General features: G+C 36.3%; 1 protein-coding gene across 1 annotated transcript in view; it reads right to left on the minus strand.

Moving 5' to 3' along the window:
* The window catches only part of KLHL1 (kelch like family member 1), a 524,949-nt gene that overhangs the window by 203,745 nt on the left and 307,483 nt on the right, over window positions 1-13,721 (minus strand). The window lies entirely within an intron of this gene.

A 13,721-nucleotide genomic window follows, 5' to 3' on the forward strand; every position in this document is an offset into this window, starting at 1 on the left:
CTGCCATATCCTCTAATGACTCTGCCTGACTCTATCCTTAGCTTCTCTAGTGGTCCCACTGTACTGTTGTGAGAAGGGTATTTCTAAAACATAAATGTGCTCTTGACACTATTCTAAAGTTTCGCTGTGTTTTGTCTTGTTTTGGTTCAAATCTTTTGGTTAAGCATATTGGTTCTTTATAACCTGACCTCTTCCTGATTCTAAACATTATGTTTCCAAACTTTTTGGCACTTCTGCCACAAAATTACTCATTAGATTTGCCTTATTCTCACTCCATTGCTTAAAATGGCTATTAGCCACCTTTGTTATCCTAATTGCTTTCAGTTTTCAAGATTCAGTTCAAAAACTAAATATGGATATGTATATCTATATCCATATATATATGGATATGCATATCTCTCTATATATATATCAAGACCTCTCTGTTCACTCCCATTTGATCTGGCTGCCCTGTCTTATATGCATGCACAGTGTATGTACATGATATATCAGTTACCAAAGTTCTGCATAATCTTTGATGTACTTAGGGATCTTATCACAAACTTTGAGCTCCTTGAGACAAAGACTTTGAATTAACCTTTTATATCTAGATTCTGGAACACAGCCAGTGAACAGTACAGATTTATTGAATACATATATTTATGATCTTAGAGAAAAATAAATTTGGAGATAATGAACTTCAGCGCAGTGTTTTTCAAACACTTTTTAAAAACTGCTTGTTGAAAATCTCACATTTCATCACAGTGTCTTATGTGTCTAATAAATGGTAAGAGAAGACAGAGATTTGACTGTTGGCCTTTACTTTTGTTCCACATTCCTCCATGTCTCCTGAGACAACCCCAAGGAAGATAACTAAGACTTCTCAGTTTTAAAGCTGCAAAGGTGACATAAATCTCTAAAGGATTATTTTTTTAATGTAAAACCTGAAGTAGTGGCACTTCTCTTCCCCCAAAACCTTGGTGACTTGGTTTCCTGCTAAAACATAGCAGAGAGGCAGCAAGTGCTGATTAATCTGTTTGTCAGAGCAAATTCAAACCTGTTTGCTCAAGACCTGACCCATGTTGTGAATGTATTCTTAGAATCAATTCCAAGGCTTGAAGGGCCTTCAGCTTTCACAAAAGCAAATCAACTTTTACTTTCAGATCTTTAGCTATTTTTTTCTTACATTTGACCTAATAGAATAGCCTATTCCATGAAGTAATTTTGCTCCCTGTGTTTCCTGTGTGCCTAATACAATACTGTGAAAATTCAAAAATCTTTATCGTGAAAGCTATGTTTTTGTCCAGTAGTAGTAGTAATTTTAGTGGCTTGATTGTGGCTGACTCTTTGCAACCCTATGGACTGTAGCCCACCAGGCTTCTCAATCTGTGGCACTCTCCAGGCAAGAATACAGGAGTGGGTTGCATTCAGATGTGAGAATTGGACCATAAAGAAGGCTGAGAGCTGAAGAACTGATGTTCCTGAAATGTGGTGCTGGAGAAGACTCTTGAGAATCCCTTGGACAGCAAGGGGATCAAACCAGTCAATCCTAAAGGAAATCAACTCTGAATATTCATTGGAAGAAATGATGCTTAAGCAGAAGCATACTTTGGCCATCTGATGTGAAGAGTTGACTTATTGGAAAAGACTCTGAAGCTGGGAAAGACTGAGGACAGAAAGAAAAGGGCGTGGCAGAGGATGAGATGATCTGATGGCATGATTGACTTAATGGACATGAGTTTGAGCAAACTCTGGCTGATAGTGAAGGATAGGTAAGCCTGGCATACTGCAGTCTGTGAGGTTGCAAAGAGTCAGACACAACTGAGCAAGTGAACAACAGCAACAAAATAGAACCCACTTGCCAATGCAGGAGACATAAGAGATAAGGGTTTGATTCTTGGGTCAAGAAGATCGCTGGAGGAGGGCAAAGGACCCACTTCAGTTTTGTCTCTTGGAGAATCCCATGGACAGAAGGGTCTGGCAGGCTATAGTCTCAAACAGTCAGAAATGACTGAAGCAACTTAGTATGCACGTATGCATGATACTTGTTTACTAAATGAGCCAAGTGTGTGCTCTGAGATTTAGTACCACCGAATTTCTCTAAAGAGCTTCAATAAGATAAAGAAGTTTCCGAAGAATCTTTGAAAGAATTTTTGTTCATCTATTATTCCAGTTACTCAAAAATCTATGCCTTTTTTAAACTACACATGAAATTGTATAGCTAGACCATCAGTATATAGTGAGGAGTGCCATAAAAATCAGCTCTGTGAAACTTTTAGCAGTGCCTATCATAAAGATATTGTTCAAGGATTTCATTTTATTTTATGGTGTACTCTTACAATAACCCTTGGGAGAAATTTCTTTCAGATTTTAGTAGCAGGAATAATTGCACTTCTCCTGTGTAAATTGGTTTGCTTTTATCATGGATGTTGTAAATTATGAAATTGATCAGATTCATCTTTTTATTTGGCTTCTAGAAAACTTTGAGTCAAGTTGAAATCTAGCAGAGAGTAAGGCAATAGCCTTTTATGGTTTGATTTCTTTTTCAGACAGCTCTGGTAATAGCGTTATTTAATATTACTACAGCAGATTTTCTCCTTTTTTTCTTACATCTAATCTAGATTGCATTCTTGTAATTTTGCATCTGTATAAATTATACTATATCTTTAGGAAATAAGAAATATTTTTAAGTGTTGCTATAAATAAACTATACATTGGAAGATAATACTGGATATGAATGAATCCATCACACTGATACATAGATTATATTGTTTTTATATTGTTTTCATTATTTTTTTATTTTTTGTTATATATATATTGGTATGCTGAAGTTCATATCAGATCAGATCAAATCAGTCGCTCAGTCGTGTCCGACTCTTTGCGACCCCAGGAATCGCAGCATGCCAGGCCTCCCTGTCCATCACCAACTCCTGGAGTTCACTGAGACATCCATCGAGTCAGTGATGCCATCCAGCCATCTCATCCTCTGTCGCCCCCTTCTCCTCTTGCCCCCAATGCCTCCCAGCATCAGAGTCCTTTCCAATGAGTCAACTCTTCGCATGAGGTGGCCAAAGTACTGGAGTTTCAGCTTTAGCATCATTCCTTCCAAAGAAATCCTAGGGCCGATCTCCTTCAGAATGGACTGGTTGGATCTCCTTGCAGTCCAAGGGACTCTCAAGGGTCTTCTCCAACACCACAGTTCAAAAGCATCAATTCTTTGGCGCTCAGCCTTCTTCACAGTCCAATCCTCACATCCATACATGACCACAGGAAAAACCATGGCCTTGACTAGACGAACCTTTGTTTGCAAAGTAATGTCTCTGCTTTTGAATATGCTATCTAGGTTGGTCATAACTTTCCTTCCAAGGAGTAAGCGTCTTTTAATTTCATGGCTGCAGTCACCATCTACAGTGATTTTGGAGCCCAGAAAAATAAAGTCTGACACTGTTTCTCCTGTTTCCCCATCTATTTCCCATGAAGTTCATATATATATAACCCATCAGGTCTCCTTCCAATGATATCTTTCCTAATATTTCCTGTGTTATTTGCAGTTTAGCTTGTAGAATCTAATAATTTAAGTGTCATTATTTTTTTTCCACTAAAGAAGAAAAATATATTTTCACACTAGTTTCCTTACATCTTAGCTAACTCTTTGTTGCCTGAGAAGATCAAATAATGAGAGACATCAGTACATTTTGAGCTGTTTATTTTTTGTATGTTACTTTTATTATAAGTTCATTCAATCATTCATTCTACACAGTTTTATTGAACACCTAACATTTATTCCTGGATAATTGTAGTGAGGAGAATGAAATTAATTTTCATCAAATGTTTACCGCACATGGGACAGCTAGACAATGTGCAAAGCATGGGAAATGACTGTCCTCAAGTCTGTAAAGGCTTGTTTTTCAAAAATACCTGGAATATTAGGTAAGAACATAAATTAGAAAATGAGAAACAGAAAGAAATGTATTCTGACAGGGGGACCATATTAACAAAGGCATACTAACACATAGATAAAGGGGCAGAGGTAAAAGTCAAGCTGCCAAAAGCCAAGGAATGGTAAGGATTGCCAGCAACCACCAGGAGTTGGAAAAGGCAAGGAAAGATTTTTCCTAAACTTCAGAGAGTGTCTGGCCTTGCCAGCATCTGGATTTCAGAATTTTAGCCTCTAGAATTGCAAGAGAATACATTTTCATTGTTTGAAACTACCCAGTTTTTGGTACTTTGTTATGGGAGCCCTAGGAAAATAACATATAAGAGAAATTCTAAAAATGACTATGCTAAAAGCTCTCACATAAACCTAAGAAAAAAATGGCAAGTATTACTAATCTTTTGACCAAACTCTTTATTTTATAGAATAATATATTTAAGAAATATCAGTTTTCTAGGGGTAAGATCTAATTAGACATTTCTCCAAAGAAGACATATGAATAGCCAAAAAACACATGAAAAGATACTCAATATCACTCATTATTAAATAGATGCAGATTAAAATTATAATGAATTGTCACCTCACACTGGTCAGAATGGCCATCATAAAAAAAAAAAAAAAAACTACACACAATGAATGCTGGAGAAGATATGGAAGAAAGGGAATCCTCCTAAACTGTAGGCAGGAATGTAGATTGGTACATCCACTATGAAGAACAGTATGGAGTTTCCTTTAAAAAACTAAAAATAGAACTACCATGTGATCCAGCAATCCCACTCCTGGGCATTTACCCAGAGAAAACCTTAAGTCAAGAGTGCACTACACTCTACATTGCAGCCTTATTGACAATAGTATTGACATGGAAGCAACTTAAATATCCATCAACAGAGAAATGGACAAAAAGACATGGTACACATATGCAATGGGTAATATTAATATTAATTTGGCCCATAAAAAGGACCAGAATAGTGACATTTGCGGAGATGTGGATGGCCCTATACATTGTCATACAGAGTGAAGTAAGTTAGAGAAAAATATCATAAAATATCACTTATATGTGGAATCTAGAAAAATGGTACAGATTAACTTATCTGCAAATAAGAAATAGAGTCACAGATGTAGAGAACTAATTTATAATTACTAAGAGGGGAAGAAGGTGTGGGATGAATTGGGAGACTGGGATTCACATATATACACTACTATGTAAAAAATAGATAAATAATAAGAACCTACTGTTTATTACAGGGGACCCAACTTAATAATCTGTGGTGACCTAAATGGGAGGGAAATTAAAAAGAATAAAAAGGATATATGTGTATGTGTAACTGATTCACTTTGCTAAACAGCAGAAACTATCACTACATTGTAAAGCAACTATATTCCAATAAAATTAATTTCAAATAAAAATGAATAAAACCAGTTAAAAAAAAAAAAGAATTAGCTAGCGTTCCCATGACCCAAATGAGTGTCAGGGATAGGAAAAAGTGGTCTGATATTTGGACCAACTTATCTTTACATACATTTTCCCCATTCCTTCTAAAATTTAAACTTTCTAATAATGCAGAACAGGGAGAGACTTCTCTCCCAAGTTATCAAGGGCTAAGAAGTAACACCTTAAAGTTGCTACACTGGTTTTACTGTCAAGACTCTAACCTTGCAGGTTAAAACCAATTTTCCTGGGCTTTTGATTATTTGGCTTCTGCGAATTTTTAATGGTTGTGTCAAAGTTGCTGCCTCAGCTCTTGAGCACTACCTCAGAGTTCAAAGGGAAGGGATTCATTAGGAGATAGTCACACCTTGTTCCTTTACAGATAAGAATCCTGGGGCTCAGAGGCACTCATACATAGTCATACCATTAGTCAAGATAGGGATGAGATTAGGAATTCAGTCTTTCATCTTGCTATATTACCTGGGCTATCCATCCTTCTGTTATTTTTTTCTTCTTGTTCTTTCTGCCCATCTAGTTTAGACTTGCTTACTTACTTAGATCTATGCAACGTTATGCACCCTGATTCCTGAGTACTTACTTGAATCATGTTTTCAACTCGTTCTTGGTATAACTGAATCCAATAATGTAGCCTGGTAATTAGGGAGAGTCAATAGATTAGTATTGACTTAGTAAAATGGATAGGATTTAGATTCTGACCTGACTATCTGCTGGCTGCACATTAGGAATTTAAGTTTCTTGGCTGTTGTTGTTGTTTAGTTGCTAAGTCGTGTCTGATGCTTTTGCAACCCCATGGACTGAAGCCTGCCAGGCTCCTCTGTCCATGGGATTTCCCAAGCAAGTTTGGGATATCCCTCTCCAGGGGATTTTCCAGGGACTGAACCCATGTTTCCTGCTTGGCAGTGGATTCTCTACCACTGAGCCACCTGGGAAGTTCCTTATCTATAAATGAGGATAAAAATAGTAGCACTAGTGTGAACATTAAATGTGCTAAATCGCTTCAGTCATGTCAGACTCTTGTGGATCCCATGGACTGTAGCCCACTAGGCTCCTCTGTCCCTGAGATTCTCCAGGAAAGAATACTGGAGTAGGTTGCCATTTCCTTCTCCAGAGAATCTTCCCCAACCATGGATCAAACTGGTGTCTCTTGCATCTCCTGCATTGGCAGGTGGCTTCTTTACCACTAGCACCACCTGGGAAGTCCTGTGAGGATTAAGCTTGGAGATTAATACTTTTCTTAGAAAAATACCTGACACATAGCAAGTGTTATATAAGCATTAGCCAGTAGCTGTTCTGCATCAGAGTTTACCCTTCCTTTTAGGCTTTTACTGGTAGCTGAATTCAAGTTCATAGTTCTTTATCTTCCCTATTTTCTTTACTAATATTCAGTTAACAAACTTTTTTTTTCCTATGCCTAATATGTTTTCATTTATTTATTTATTTATTTTGCCTAGTATGTTTTTAATACTAAGAATAGAGAGACAAGAAAAATAATAAAGAAAAGGATTCTGCCTCCTAATACACTTACTTTACAATAAGGAGGACAATATGATGTTGAAAGAGAAGTATATACATTGTATGACAAGATAAAAAAAAGAGAGAGAGATTTCATTAAGTCCAGTGGATGAGAATGCATATGAAATAAAGGAGGCCAAGGAGGAATTTGAATTAGGACATACATAATTTTTCTCTATGAAATAACAATTTCTAAAACAAGGAAATATTTCTCATAGAACCATAGATTTGGAGAATACCAAATAATATTGATGTTATCTAGTCTAATACTCATATCGTTACCTAGCAGGGTTAAGAAATAAAAATTTCTGTGACTTCACATCATCTCAAAATGGAAGCAATCTTTGAAGTCACTTAATGTGCACAGTACATAATGTTGTGCAATGCTTGCCTTGCAATTATGTTCAGTAATAGGAAATCTACTGCTGGAAGAAAGCTTATACTACTGTTAAAAACTGTCAGAAAACTGAACTCATTTTGAAGTAAAATTGTCTTTCTTGCAATTTCTCACATTGTTTCTAGGGCAAATATATTATTATTGTATTGATTATCTTTAAACATACTTGAAGGTTAATATTTAATTCTGATTTAAATGTTATAAAGAATAAAGAACTATTACTTTTTAATCTCTCTGAAAGATTTTAGTCCTCAAAATCAGAAAAGTAAGCCAGAGGAAAAGACACAATTTTCACTGAATTTTCTCCGAAATATCTACTTTTGTTTCCTTTGTTGTGGTTGTTTAGTCCATAAGTCATGTCCAATTCTTTTGTGACCCCAAGGATTTTAGCCTGCCAGGTTCTTCTGTCCATGGGATTTTCCAGGCAAGAATACTGGAGTGGTTTGCCATTTCCTTGTACAGGGGATCTTTCCTACCCAGGGATCGAACCCCTATCACCTACATTGCAGGCAGATTCTTTGCCACTAAGCCACCAGGAAAGACAACTAAAATGAGGCTTTGCCAGTTTTCATAGTTAATTCTTCACCACCCACTAAATATGTCTACTTTGTTGATAGAATTTTTTCCCAAAATACTTGAGTAATAAATTTCAAAAGAAGTATTTTATAATAACCCCCAAACTTTATTCAATATCAAAAATGGTTTCTGATGGTCATCTTTCAAGATTATATGTGGGAAAAGATAATTTTGTTATAAGTCCCTTAAGAAATACATGTCTATGATGAAGTATTTTCTGAAAAAATATTGCTAAAGAGATAAGGCACATTAGAAATTGTGATGGAAAGATAAATTATTTTTTTAGTAAAAAGAATTGGATAAACCCTCAATTCTAATACTTCCTAGTCATGATTTCCTAGGCAAAGACATTTAATTACTCTGATATCTCATCTCTTCACCTTAAAAATAGGTTCTATAACAAACACCTACCGAGGAAACTTTTGTAACTTGCTATCAAGCAAATTAGGGGGAAGAAATTAGGAGGAAAGAAAATCCTAAGTCATGCAACAGTATGTAAGGTATGTGCAAAATTATTTTGGGGCAATTCTTGAAATTCTTGTAATGATTTGATCTGCTTCTGCTTCTGAAGACATACTATTCAAGAATTGTAATATGTGATACATATTATCTACTAATATAAGTTAACAGAGTGTGTAGAAATTATTTATAAACTTTACCACCAAGAAGGAGCTTCCCAAGTGGAGATAGTGGTAAAGAATCTGGTTGCCAATGTAAGAGATGTAAAAGACATGGATTTGATCCCTGGGTCAGGAAGATCCTCTGGAGGAAGAAATGGTAACCCATTCCAGTATTCTTGCTGGGAAGATCCCATGGACTGAGGAGCCTGATGGGCTACGGTCCATATTGTCACAAAGAGTTGGACACGACTGAGCATTTGAGCACACCAATATGAAAAGCAAACCCAGTTAGCTAAACAGGTATACATCTATTTTGTTGGGGAGGGGGAGGTTTAATATTACTATTGTCAAATATGTAATTGCTTTGTAAACTGTGTAACACTGCATGCATAAATTATTAGAGTAATAGTATTTTTTTAAATTATTAACATCAGACACATTTACTCCTTAGCAGAAGCCAAACCTGTCTTTTCCCCCCTTCCTTCATAAATTACCTTGCATCAGTATTTGTCAGGTTTCTTTTAGGTGTCTTATAGAAATCACTGAGAATGTCAGCAGCAGGAAAAGTTAAGAGGAAAGTAAAAAATCTCTGGACAGTCTTAATGAAAGCCACATGTTTGTGTCAGTTCTGGGAGAAACAGTATTATTGCCAAATTAATCATGAGAATTTAGCCTATGTACGTATTCAAACTGCAGAAGGAACTGATGAACCACTCCAGTACTCCTGCCTGGAGATTCCCATGGACTGAGGAACCTGGCAGGTGAGGTCTATGGGGTCACAGAGAGTAGGACATGATTGAGTGACTAACACACACACACACACACACACACACAAAGGCACACACACAAAGGTATTCAAAAGCATTTCTTTCATTGCAGCAAAGCATCCAGGCCATCTGATCACATAAAAGTTTTCTAAGAGAAATTACATTGCTTGATGAAAGTATAAAAATAATAATCCTCTACTTTGAAAGAAAAGAAAATTTTATTTCTAGATATTTCTGTCTTCCCTCAACTTGCAGCAAATTGACTTTTAGAATCTATTTTGATATGTAAGAATGTATATTTTATCAGGTAGTACATAGTCTGTACTTAGAACAAACTGAAAGAAAATTTATCCTTTTCAACAGAAAACAGGGTGTTTTTTTTGTTGTTTTTGTTTTTTTTTAGGACAAAAAAGGATTGTTTTGTCAACCTAGATTTATATAGTCTTTTTTTTTTTCTAATTTTATTTTTAAACTTTACATAATTGTATTAGTTTTGCCAAATATCAAAATGAATCCGCCACAGGTATACATATAGTCTTTTTTGTTAAGCCTGTAAGACTTATCAGGAAAGTCTGTTATATGCATAATCTAAAAGACTCAAACAATTGAGGTAAAAATTATATGTAGGAAAGAAAGCAATCAGTATGGATCTTGCTTACATAATCACATTATTTAGCAGTGAAGATCAGCATTAGCTTTCTCCATCAGAATACATTACAGTTTTGCAATCTTAAGGTCTAAATGATCTCTACAGAAGCATGTGGAATTGTAATTGTAATTCTGCATACATTTATGGCTTAATAAAAGATTTAGACTATTTCTATCTGGGGTGTACTAATTCATAATTAATGTTAAAAAAATCACAGCAGAGCAACTTCTCTTGTATTAATCCATTTTAAAATATTTTAAACAGCAGACATAATCATTGTTAAAAAATCAAGTAAAGCTCAAAGCTATAAAAATTCTTCCAAAAAACAATGAAATGGAAATTAATGAAAAAGAATACATTACTTTATGCAAAATAATTGAAATAATGAAAGATAATCCTCTTAATAGTTATTCATATATGTAATAATTATCCTTTGATTTTTCCAAATAATAACTTGGCACATGTCATTGATTTATGTCTCAGCAAATAAAATAACCATTAGATGCATTAAAACATATATTGTTACATGCAATCATTAAATATACAAGTTGGTGCCAAGCATAATTCCATAGAATATTATATTTTAAAAATGAGATGCAGCAAAGTGAGACAAGAATTGTTGTGAAAAAATAGAAGTTCACACCTCACACAGGCTATGTGCCTTGCCATCCCAGAGAGTTTCAATATGGAAATGGTTATTCTTTATTTCTAAAAAATACTCTAAATATACATTTTTACATTTAATAAATCTGTTAAATAACTCTTTTCTGATGATTTAACATAAAAATATTTTTGTATATTTATTTCCTTTCACTGTAACAAATTTTTTGACTTCACAAAAACATCCATTTATTATCTCTTAAGAGCTTTCTAGGTGGCTCAGTAGTAAAGAATCCTCCTGCCAATTCAGGAGATGTGGGTTAGATCCCTGGGTTGGGAATATTCCCCTGGAGAAGAAAATGGCTACCCACTCCAATATTTTTGCCTGGAAAATCCCATGGACAGTGGAGCCTGGCAGGATCACAAGAGTCAGACATGACTTAGCGACTAAAGAACATTACCTGAAAGGTCTGGAAGTCAGAAGTCCAGGAAAAGTGCAGCTGAGCTGGTTCTCTGCTCCAGGTTTCATAAGAGCAAAATTAAAATGTAGACAAGGCTCTATATTTTTGGAGTATTTGAGAATGAATCTATTTAGAAGTTCATTCAGGTTGTGGGAGAATTCAGTCCTATGTGGTTGTGGGATTGAGCTTCCTGTTTCATAGCTGCCTCTTTGCTGGTTATTCTCAGTTTCCTGCTTTGCTTATCGCATACTCCTTCCTCCATCTTTAAATACAGCAAAGGCAGGTTGAGTCTTCAAATTTCCAGTCTCTACTACCCGCCCTCAGCCTCAACTTCATTACTCTGCCACTTCTCTTTGATTCTCCTGGCTTTGCTTTTGTGTTTAGGCACTCATGTTATGACACAATGATCCCAGATAATCACTCTATCTTAAAGTTGGTTGATTAGTCAATTCAGTTGAATCTGCTAAGTGCCTTCAGAGCAATATCTAGATTAGTGTTTGATTGAATAATTAGGGAATTTTGGCAGAGAAAAGCATTTTTAGAATTCTTCCTACCAGTTTCCCTCACTGTCAGGTTTATCAATTTTTCATGCTTGCTTTTTATTTAAGCACTTAGTGGTTAAAGCTGGTGGATGAATCATTACCCTCACCAAATCTGTCATTCAGCTAAATTTACTGCATATCTAAATATATTAAATGCTGTTATTAGGAAATTAAATATAAAGGTGAAAAGACGTGGCCACACTCCCATTGAATTCAAAATATTGTTGAGGCATTTTATGATTGAAGAAATGAGAAGGAAAACTTGGTTATTTGATCAATAGGAAACCAACATTATCTAGTCGAGTTTAAATTTCTCAGGTGATCATCTATTCATAATTAATTTAATTAGAATTGAATGATAAGACATTATTTAACAAACTTACAGAAAACTCAGTTCTCTAGGGGACCACTGGTCCCTCTCTTTAGTTAGCCCCCAACTCCCTGGTGGCTCAGATGGTAAAGAATCTACCTGTAATGTGGAAGCCCCATGTTCAATACTGGGTGGAGAAGATCCTTTGGAGAAGGGAATGACAACCCACTACAGTATTCTTTCCTGGAGAATCCCATGGTGTTGCAAAATGTTGGACACGGCTAGGTGACTAATATATACACATACAAACACTAGTCTTGCTTACCTGTGACTCAAAATAGAAACCCAAAAAGAGGGTATTAGAAAGCTAGGGAAATAGCCCCTGACTATTCCTCATGGTCCTATGGTAATGAGGCCCCAAACCATTGGATCCTTACACTGGGTTGCATCAAGTTATGCTCTAAGTTAGCTCTAAGCTGATTGGAGAGGGAAATGGCAACCCACTCCAGTATTCTTGCCTGGAGAATCCCAGGGACAGAGGAGCCTGGTGGGCTGCCATCTATGGGGTCGCACAGAGTCGGACACGACTGAAGTGACTTAGCGGCAGCAGCAGCTCTAAGCTGGGCCCTGACAAAGACAGATATCCTGTAACGCAGTGGGTAATAAAGGCTTATGACTTTAGTGAAAATGTGTGTGTGGAACCCTTCAAGATCACTTCATTTTAGAGCCTGAAGAGATCTTTGCTGTTCTTGTTCAGTTGCTTAGTCATGTATAGCTCTTTGTGACTCCATGGACTACAACACAGCACACTTCCACATCCTTCACTCTCTCCCAGAGTTTGCTCAAACTTCTGTCTATTGAGTCAGTGATGTCATTGGACCATCTCATCCTCTGTCACCCTTTTTCTTCTTGCCTTCAATCTTTCCAGCATCAGAATCTTTTCCAATGAATTGGCTCTTCCCATCAGGTGGCCAAAGTAGTGGAGCTTCAGCTTCAGCATCAGGGTTGTTTGCTTTAGGATTGAATGGTTTGATCTTGCTGTCCAAGGCACTCCCAGAATCTTCTCCAGCACCACAGTTCAAAAGGATCAATTCTTCATCTCTCAGCTTTCTTTATGGTCCAGCTCTCACATCTGTACATGATTACTGGAAAAACCAGTAGTTTGAATATATGGACCCCTTTGACTATATGGACCAGCTTTGACTATACAAACCTTTGTCAGCAAAGTGATGTCTCTGCTTTTTAATACACTGTTAAGGTTTGTCATAGCTTTTCTTCCAAAGAGCAAGCATCCTTTAATATAATGGCTGAAGTAACTGTCCACAATGATTCTAGAGCCCAGGAAAATGAAATCTGTCACTGTTTCCATTTTTCCCAGATCTATTTGTCATGAAGTTATGGGACCAGCTGCCACGATCTTAGTTTTTTGAATGTTGAGTTTAAGTCAGCTGTTTCACTCTCTTCTTTCATCTTCATCAAGAGGTTCTTTACTTCCTCTTAAATTTCTTCCATTGGGCTGATATCATCATCATATCTGAGGATATTGATATTTCTCCCAGAAATCTTGATTCCAGCTTGTGAGTCATCCAGTCAGGCGTTATGCATGTGTTACTCTGATAAAGTTAAATAAACAAGGTAACAATATACAGCCTTGATGTTCTCCTTTCCCAATTTTGACCAATCCACTGTTTCATTTCCAGTTCTATTACTTCTTGACCTGCATACAGATTTCACAGAAGGCAGGTAAGGTAGTAAGGTATTCCCATCTCTTTAAGAATTTTCCACAGTTTCTTGTGATCCACACAAAGGCTTTAGCATAGGCAATGAAGCAGAGGTAGATGGTTTTTTTTTTTTTTTTTTTCTGGAATTCTCCTGCCTTTCCTATGATCCAAAAATGTTCTCAATTTGGTCTCTGGTTTTAGCT

The sequence above is a fragment of the Bos indicus x Bos taurus genome, chromosome 12 (genome assembly GCF_003369695.1).
Source record: "Bos indicus x Bos taurus breed Angus x Brahman F1 hybrid chromosome 12, Bos_hybrid_MaternalHap_v2.0, whole genome shotgun sequence".
Taxonomy (NCBI): domain Eukaryota; kingdom Metazoa; phylum Chordata; class Mammalia; order Artiodactyla; family Bovidae; genus Bos; species Bos indicus x Bos taurus.